We start from the raw sequence: 8,833 nt of genomic DNA, 5'->3' as shown, positions 1-8,833 counted from the left end.
GCTTCTTCAGCCCTACTATATCAGAACCTGTATTACTATCATTATTATTTTTACAAGATCACCAGAGGATGCGTGGGCATATTGGAGATGCACTGAACTGGATGATTTCCATGTGGAGAGAAAGGCTGTTGGAAATTATACCCATGCTTGGGTCAGTTCACATCTGCAGACAGGGCTTTGGGAATCACCTGCCATCACAAGAATAGCCATGAAGAGTAAGAAAAAGCCAAAAACTAGAGCTCAAAGAACAAGACAAGCGTCATCCCATAAGGTCTTGAAAACAGCTTTGGATATTCTTAGACATCGCACCTACCAAAACCGAGTTTGTGAAATCCCCAGCATAGTGCTAAATCCATCAAACTGGGAAGAGAAAGGAAAAAAAAATGTAAAGGAAGCAAACTCTAAAATTAAAGTCTCTTCGGGAGGTGACAGATGTCTGGGTCCTGATAGATTTCTAGACTTGTAAAAAGTAGGGTTTTTTTTTTTAATAATTTTTTTAATTTTCCCACTGTACAGCAAGGGGGTCAGGCTATTCTTACATGTATACATTACAATTACATTTTTCCCCCCACCCTTTCTTCTGTTGCAACATGAGTATCTAGACAAAGTTCTCAATGCTATTCAGCAGGATCTCCTGGTAAATCTATTCTAAGTTGTGTCTGATAAAAAATATGGAACGCTTCACGAATTTGTGTGTCATCCTTGCGCAGGGGCCATGCTAATCTTCTCTGTATCGTTCCAATTTTAGTATATGTGCTGCCGAAGCGAGCACAAAGTAGGGGTTTTTTTCGTCTTCATTCATATATGTTTGATCATTGCTTCCCCTATTACCATTAATTTTTTTCTCACAGGAAAATAAATTTCCTTCCTTCTAAAGGGTGCGTTCTTGCAAGTGTTATTTGATATAAAGTCTTTAGAAAATATCTAACAAAGGTTTGAGTTATGGACAGGAAAGACTCCTGAGTGTCAGCTATACAAATGAGCCTCTTGCAGTGCCCTATTGTGAATTGACTTATTGGGTATAACTTTTCCAGGTTTGAAAGTGGGCTAAGATCTCTGTTTGGAACCACAGAATTCCTATCTTTAGATATAAGAATAAACCACTGAGTTTCTGCTAAGGGTAAGTTAAAATACATGTTTTGGTTCAAGGTGTTAATTATGTTTGAGTTTTAGGCTCTAGAAGGAACATTCTGTTCCAGGCATGTGGATTTAGTGGGGAAAAGCAAGGCTTTGGAATCACACAGTCTTGAGTTTGTTCCTGGATTTATTACCTACTGGTAGGATTTTAGGTAAGTCAGTTAAGGCCTTTGATCCACAAATTCCTCTTTAGGAAGTCTGCCTTGTTGTGAAGAATTGTTGAGAAGTTTAATGGAAGTGGATGACCCGGCACATAGTAGGAGCTCACTAAACAGCAATGTTCTTCCTACAGGGCTTGGGAATGTCATGCAGGCCCTTGACATAGCCTGTTCCCTTGCTGTATGAATTTATCAGTTGATGGCAAATAGTAGGAAGGATGTGAACAAAATTCATGGTTTGCTTTAGAGTGTACACAGCCCTTCTAAGAGGTAATGGTTGAACAAAAACCTTTTACTTTTATTACAGTCAATTAGTTTCAGAAATCCTCAACCAGCTTTCCTCCCTGGTATGGGATGCAAAACTTAATTCAAACACACTTGGGAAGTGCAAACATGCTTTTATTTGCTAATGGCTTTTAATCTTGGGAACAGAAATAGGTTGATCATTTCCTCTGCTTTGGATAAGTGGGAAATTGCTTCAATTTGGGAAGGGGGTGATTTGAAAGCACTGAGAATGGGGAAAGGCTGAGAGTAAAGACTAGGTCATGAGTTTTGCCCTGTGACTTTGGTGAGTAACTTAACCTCACTGGGATTGGGGTGACAATTGTAATATACTACCTGTGCAGATAAAATGCGCTAACAGATGTACACAAGAGTGATTATTCATTTGTAGGAGCAAAACAATGGAAGACTCCCAAATACCCCTTTGCAGAGGAATGGATGGGATCAATTGTGGTGTTTTCTGTATACTGATTGATGTCTGATACAGAAGAGGAAAGCAGTGAGGTCATGTCAATATGCATGACTCCTACAAACAAGGGACAAGAAAATCATGGGAGAAGATGAAGGGGACGAGACCATTTATTTTGTGTGCTCGACCACATGCAAAAATAAACAATACAATGTTGGGAGAAAAAAATCATTTGTAGTCAAACTCTAAAGGAAAACCTGAGAATGATAATCCCTGCTTTCTGGATAGTTGTTGCTTTGGGCTGAGAAAGGGATGAGGTTGGAGCAGATCAGACAGAGCCAAGCAGGGTTCCAGTGGCTTCCGAGAGGCTTATTTTAGCTCAGTTTTTTCATGGAATTAATTTTTATATCTCATGTAATCTATATTAAAAGATCATATGTACCATATTTATGGATTTCATAGCATTTTTCCCATTTTTTTCTTTTTTGGCTGCCCTGAGGCATATGGAGTTCTGCTGGATCCTTTAACCCACCATGCCGGGCCAGGGATCGAACCTGTGTCCTGGCACTGCAGAGACACTGCCAATCCTGTTGTGCCGCAGCAAGAACTCTTTTTTTTCTTTATATTTCCCATTTTTTAAATTGAAGTATAATTGATTTATAATTTTTTCAGCAAAGTGATTCAGTTTTACACACACACACACACACACACACACACACACACACACATTTTCAGCTGCTTTTCCATGATAGGCTATTACAAGATACTGAATATCTCTCTCTATATCATTATTTCTCTTAAGAACCAGGTATAGACAGCATGACACTTTATCCTTCAACACTGCATTGTGCAAATCCTAAACTCTTTTTTTTTAATTTTTATTTTTTCATTTCATTTTTCTTGTCTTTTTGCCATTTCTTGGGCCACTCCCGTGGCATACGGAGGTTCCCAGGCTAGGGGGTCTAATCGGAGCTGTAGCTGCCAGCCTACGCCAGAGCCACAGCAACAGCAACGCGGGATCCGAGCCGCGTCTGCAACCTACACCATAGCTCTCGGCAATGCCAGATCGTTAACCCACTGAGCAAGGGCAGGGACCGAACCCGCAACCTTATGGTTCCTAGTCGGATTCGTTAACCACTGCGCCACGATGGGAACTCCCTAAACACTTTTCTCAATCTTCTTCATAACCACTTTTTTTTTCCTTTTTAGGGCAGCGCCCTCAGCATATGAAAGTTTCCAGGTTAGGGGTCTAATCGGAGCTACAGCTGCCAGCTTACGCCACAGCTACAGCAGTAAGGGATCCAAGCTGCGTCTGCAAACTACACCACAGCTCACAGCAACACCAGATCCTTGACCCAATGATCAAGGCCAGGGATCGAACTGAATCCTCACTGAGCCGTGAAGGGAACTCCCGTTCTTCATAATTACAATACTCTGTTCACACTTAATGAAATTTAACACTGACACAACACCATTGTCTAACATATAGCCAATATTTTAATTTCCCCAATCTTCCTCTAGATGTCTTGCTTCTTTGGGAACTAGGATCCCATTAAAGATCACGGGTGGCATTTAGTAGTCCTTTAGACTCAGGTCTCCGGGAACTGAGAATAGTTCCCTTCCCTCTTTACTTTTACAGCATTGGTCTTTGAAAAGCACGGGGCATGAAGTTCCCATCATGGCTCAGTGGCCATGAACCCAACCAGTATCCATGAGCACGTGGGTTGGATCTCTGGTCTTGCTCAATGGGTTAAGGATCTGGTGTTGCTATGAGCTGGGGTGTAGGTCGTAGGCATGGCTTGGATCTGTTATTGCTGTGGCTGTGGCCGTGGCCTGCAGCTGCAGCTCCAATTCGACCACTAGCCTGGAGACTTCCATATGCTACAGGTGCAGCCCTAAAAAGAGAAGAGAGAAAACAACAACAAAAAAAAACAGGAAAAGCACAGGATATTTGTTTTGTATACAGTCTGTTGATCTGGATTTGTTGGATCTTTTCTTGTGCTTAGATTCGTGTTCAACATTCTGGGCAAAAACATGACATGGGCAAAGATGTGTTCTTCTTGATGTATCCCATCAGGAGGCATCTGTGTCATGGGTCTCGTTACTGATGACATTAACCTTGATCCCGTGGTTCAGGTGATATTCTTGTAAAGGAATCATTCTCCTTCATAAGGAGAATGCCATCTGCCATTTTTAACTCAGGGTAAACATCATTTGGGAGAAGAAATCACGGAAGAGTGTAAAGAGGAAAAGACAAAGAGGTACAAGGGATCCTGTCTGGCAGGCAGCTCACCCAGCTTCCTGGTTATTACAGGTGTGGGTGTCACCAGATCTAACTGGTGTGTAGCTCACGGCTCCTTGCTTCATGACTTTATGTATGCAGGGCAGCATTCTCTGGCATCAACTGTGGGTTTATTGATTGTGTTACCTCTCCATGATTCGGTGGTTCTGGCGGGCTGCTGGGGACAGCAAATCTTGCCTTGCAGTTGCAGTAGGTTTCACTTCGTGTAGCTACAAACATAGAGCACGTGGCCAGCTTCCCCTCCTCTTGATGGTCTTTCCAGGACCTGTGCCACCCTGTTCCAGGCCACCATCTTTTTCCCCTGATGATTATAATAGTCCCTGAATGGTCCCTCCAACATCTGCCCTGCTTGTTTCCTTACCCCAGTCCATTCTCCTTCAAGCAGCCCCAGTGAACTTCTCAAAATTCCAATCAGATTATTAACCCTCTCCTTCTTGAAACATTGCCTATTGTCTTTAGAACAAATATCTAAATACTTACTCTGTCCCACCCTGGATGGTTTGGCCCTTACCTTTCAGACCTTATTTTCTTCCACTCTTGCCTGTCACTGCACTCCAGCCATATGGTTTCCTTTCTATTTCACAAAAAGTCTTCTCAAAAAAAAAAAAAAAAAAAAAAAGGTTAAAAAAGGCTTCTGCCTCAGGGGCCTTTGCATATGCTTCACTGGTCCACCTGAGATACTCTGTTTTCATTCTCCCACTAAGGTAACTACTTGTGTTATATGCTTTCTAGAAACTGGCCCAATTTCAGATATGGCTGGATCCAGAGGCTCTAATAGAGTTATCAGGGACTTATCTCTTGAGTCAGAGTTGGCTTTATTTAGGCTGTTTCTTTCCTCATGGAGGCAAGATGGCTGCCAATATCTCCAAGCCTACATCATACTCCCTCAGCAAATCCTGTGAAAAGAAAGTATGTCTTTCTTGGAGTTCCTGCTATGGCTCAGCAGGTTAAGGACCCAACTAGTATCCATGAGGATGCGGGTTCAATCCCTGGCCTTGCTCAGTGGGTTAAGGAACCAGTGTTGCCAAAAGCTGTGGCATAGGTCACAGATACAGGTCAGAACTGGTGTGGCTGTGGCTCCAATTTGACCCCTGGCCTGGAAAACTCCATATGCTGCAGGTGTGGCCCAAGAAAGAAAGAAAGGAAGGAAGAAAGAAAATAAAATCTTTCTTTCTTTTTTTTTTTTACACCCAAGGCACATGGAGGTTCCCAGGCTAGGAGTCGAATCAGAGCTACAGCGGCTGGCTTACGCCACAGCGACAGCAATGCCAGATCCAAACTACGTCTGTGACCTACACCACAGCTCACAGCAATGCTGGATCCTTAAACTAAGGGAGGCCAGGGATCGAACCTGCAACCTTGTGGTTCCCAGTCATATTCGTTTCCACTGCGCCGTAATGGGAACTCCCCAAACATCTTTCTTAATAATCCTTATAAAAATCATGAGGTTGGTTTTAATGGGATCACCACCACAGCTCACATGCCCATTCCTGAGTAAATCCATATGGCCAGGGAGATGGAATATACTCATGGGTCTGGGCTGGGTCATTGGAAGGGGGTGTGCATTGGCTTTTCCCAAGCCTCATGGACTGAGAGTAGGGGGTGCTCAAAAGAAAAGGGTGCCGTTACCAGAAGGAAGGGTGTGGGTGCTGGGCAGCAAAATAAAACTGCTCTTACTGTTGTAAGGATTTAAAGAGATAACATTTGAAGCACCCCTAGCCCTTTTCTAGAAGATAATAAGCATTGCATAAAAAGCAAAAAGAGGGAGTTCCTGTCGTGGCTCAGTGGTTAATGAATCCGACTAGGAACCATGAGGTTGCGGGTTCGATCCTTGGCCTTGTTCAGCAGGTTAAGGATCTGGCATTGCCATGAGCTGTGGTGTAGGTTGCAGACGCGGCTCGGATCCCGTGTTGCTGTGGCTCTGGCGTAGGCCGGTGGCTATAGCTCCAATTTGACCCCTAGCCTGGGAACCTCCATATGCTGCGGGAGCGGCCCAAGAAATGGCAAAAAGACAAAAAAAAAAAAAAGCAAAAAGAAATAAAATGAGAGTCAGGAAGATTTGGTGTAGTTTGTGAATGGGTGTGATGGAGCCTCACGTCTTCAGTCTGGGTTCCTGGGAGGATGGTCTATTACCTTCAGTTAAGTATGTAGATAAATTTTGCCCTGTTAGAGTGTGTGTGTGTGTGGGGGGGGGGATGGTCTATTACCTTCAGTTAAGTATGTAGGTAAATTTTGCCTTGTTAGAGTGCACGTGTGTGTGTGTGTGTGTGTGTGTGTGTGTGTGTGTTGCAAGTGGCAGGTCATTAGAGACCATTAGTTTCAATTCCCTGTATTTTTCAAATGAGGTAAAATAATTGGCTTACCTCTCACACTGACAAAGCCCAACTCCTGGTTTCATTCTGCCAAGCTTAGAGTTTTTTTTTTTTGTCTTTTGTCTTTTTGTTGTTGTTGTTGTTGCTATTTCTTGGGCCGCTCCCACGGCATATGGAGGTTCCCAGGCTAGGGGTCGAATCGGAGCTGTAGCCACCGGCCTACACCAGAGCCACAGCAACGCGGGATCCGAGCCGCGTCTGCAACCTACACCACAGCTCTCGGCAACGCCGGATCGTTAACCACTGAGCAAGGGCAAGGACCGAACCCGCAACCTCATGGTTCCTAGTCGGATTCGTTAACCACTGCGCCACGACGGGAACTCCAGCCTAGCGTTTTTATTTTCATTTTATTTGTTACTCTCCCTTTGTCCTGAGGAATGCAACTTTGAATTAATTTCAAAAGACAAAGGAGACTATTGCAGGCATTTTCAGTGGCCCAAAACGTTGTGTTTCCTGAGGCTAACTGGGGCACTGATTGCAATCTACCAGTGTTCGTAAGCCCTGAGAGGGTTGCTAAAATCTTTGCTTTCACGGCTTTTTCATAAAGGCAGTTTAGAGAAGATGAAAATACTTGAAGATTCTGCAAATCATTTTGTGTAACATCCGTGGACTGCTTGTCAAGTTTTCGTGGAATTTTATAGAAGCCTTCTTTTGCATTTTGGGGCTTTATGTCCAGTGCTTGAAGATAGGAACCCACTTAGCAGAGCTGGACTGGGGCTCTCGGTTATCCACACTTAGGAGAGATTCCAGCAATCCTTATGTTTAAAAAACTTCCAGAGTGGCTGAGAATGATCTCTGGATTAATTTGCGTGTGCCCTTGGGCAGGCCTCTTCCGTCTTTGGGACCTCTATTTGCCCCTGTCATTGGGAGATAAAACCAGAGTGTAATAAAGTATATGATATGAAGATGATGGAGCTTTATATATCCCTGGGATCACCTGGTTAATGTGTTCTTCCTTGTTCAATTCTCTTTCAGTCTTTTCCATTACTCTACGAAGAAAAATTCACAGGAGTTCCCTGGTGGCTCAGAGAGTTAAGGGATCCTGCATTGCCACTGCTGTGGTTCAGGTTCCATTCCTGGCCTGGGAACGTCCACATGCTGTGGGAATGGCCAAAAAAAAAAAAAAAAAATCAGCTTGGCGCTAACAAGGTTATGTCACCTGAAACTGGCTAATCTCCTTTTAACAAGGAAAAGTTAATAACATTGCTTTTCTTTCTTTTTTCGCATAGTGATTCACAAGTTTTAAATGTTATTCTCCATTTATAGTCATTATAAAACATTGGCTATATTCCCTGTGCTGAACAATATACCCTTGTAGCTTATTAGTTATTTTGTACATAGTAGTTTGTATTTGTGTGTGTGTGTGTGTGTGTGTGTGTGTCTTTTCAGGGCCACATCTTCGGCAGGTGGAGATTCCCAGGCTAGGGGTCTAATTGGAGCCGCAGCTGCTGACCTATGCCACAGCCGCAACAATGCCAGATCCGAGCTGAGTTTGCGACCTTCACCACAGCTCACGGCAATGCTGGATCCTTAACCCACTGAGAGAGGCCAGGGATCGAACCTGCCACCTCATGGTTCCTAGTTGGATTTGTTTCCACTGCTCCACAACAGGAACTCCATGTCTGACTTATTTTGTTAGACACAGTGCCCTCCAAATCTATCCATGTTGTTGCAAATGGCAAAATTTATTCTTTTTTATGGCTGAATAGTATTTCATTGGAAATCTATACCAGATTTTCTTCATCCATTCATCTGTTGATGGGCATTTAGGTTGCTTCTATATCTTAGCTATTGCAAACAATGTTGTTATGATCATTGGGGGGCATATCTTCTCAAATTAATGTTTTTGTTTTCTTTGTTTTTTTTTTAACAATGTATTTTATTTATTTATTTATTTATTTATTTATTTATTTATTTGTCTTTTTGCTATTTCTTGGGCCGCTCCCATGGCATATGGAGATTCCCAGGCTAGGGATCTAATCGGAGCTGTAGCCACCGGCCTACACCAGAGCCACAGCAACACAGGATCCAAGCCGTGTCTGCAACCTACACCACAGCTCACGGCAACGCCGGATCGTTAACCCACTGAGCAAAGGCAGGGACAGAACCCGCAACCTCATGGTTCCTAGTCGGATTCGTTAACCACTGTGCCACAACAGGAACTCCTGTTTTC

General features: G+C 43.3%; 1 non-coding gene across 1 annotated transcript; it reads right to left on the bottom strand.

Annotated features, from left to right (window-relative positions):
• Positions 1–665: 665 nt before the first annotated feature.
• LOC125117162 (U6 spliceosomal RNA) lies at positions 666–772 on the bottom strand. The gene has a single exon (XR_007132520.1). It is a non-coding gene; the product is annotated as a U6 spliceosomal RNA (small nuclear RNA).
• Between the last annotated feature and the right edge of the window lie 8,061 nt (positions 773–8,833).

The sequence above is a fragment of the Phacochoerus africanus genome, chromosome 15 (genome assembly GCF_016906955.1).
Source record: "Phacochoerus africanus isolate WHEZ1 chromosome 15, ROS_Pafr_v1, whole genome shotgun sequence".
Classification (NCBI taxonomy): Eukaryota; Metazoa; Chordata; class Mammalia; order Artiodactyla; family Suidae; genus Phacochoerus; species Phacochoerus africanus.
This window is presented reverse-complemented; position numbering and strand designations above follow the sequence as displayed.